This window comes from Pseudophryne corroboree, unplaced genomic scaffold (assembly GCF_028390025.1).
Source record: "Pseudophryne corroboree isolate aPseCor3 unplaced genomic scaffold, aPseCor3.hap2 scaffold_99, whole genome shotgun sequence".
In the NCBI taxonomy this organism is placed as follows: Eukaryota; Metazoa; Chordata; class Amphibia; order Anura; family Myobatrachidae; genus Pseudophryne; species Pseudophryne corroboree.
In genome coordinates this window covers 1,806,549-1,807,130 of record NW_026970570.1, presented here as the reverse complement: position 1 = coordinate 1,807,130, position 582 = coordinate 1,806,549, and the positions used below count along the sequence as shown (strand labels likewise).

General features: G+C 41.8%; 1 non-coding gene across 1 annotated transcript; it reads right to left on the bottom strand.

The window, feature by feature from the left end:
• On the bottom strand, positions 1–163 carry LOC135049454 (U1 spliceosomal RNA). The gene has a single exon (XR_010241207.1). It is a non-coding gene; the product is annotated as a U1 spliceosomal RNA (small nuclear RNA).
• Positions 164–582: the final 419 nt, after the last annotated feature.

Genomic DNA, 582 nt, shown 5'->3' with positions numbered 1-582 from the left:
ATCTGAATTATACGAGAGCCGACCAGGGGAAACACAAATTATGCAGTCAAGTTTCCCACATTTGGGGAAATCGCAGGAGCAGCACACCCAGAGTGCAATGGGTGAGCCTTGCCCTGGGAGAAGCACCTTCATGATCATAGTATCTCACCTGGCAGGTAAGTAGGAGTTGGGCTAGTGCTGGGGAGGGTCGCTGCTCGGGTACCCCCCTGTCAAGTGAAGGAGATCCAACTGAGGCAGCACAAGGGAACTCTCGAAATAAGAACAAGGCTAGAGGAAGATCTGAGACAAAGAAATCTGACTTTTACCAGAGCTGACCAGAGGAAAGCACAAACACAGTCCCCCACTACCACCAGGAAACATTAACGCCACTGCATCCTTGCTGCTTTCTCATGTGGAAGTCTATTTAATGTGAAAACAAGGTGATATCTAATTAGCACAAAGAAAAGAAAATTAAGTGAATTTTTGAAAGAAAACAATACTGTCAATATACTATTAAAACAAATTAAAATGGTAAAAGTTATTGTTCTTTAAGTAAAAATAAAAGAGCAAAAATATCAATCCCAGTTTTGGATTACTTTAACA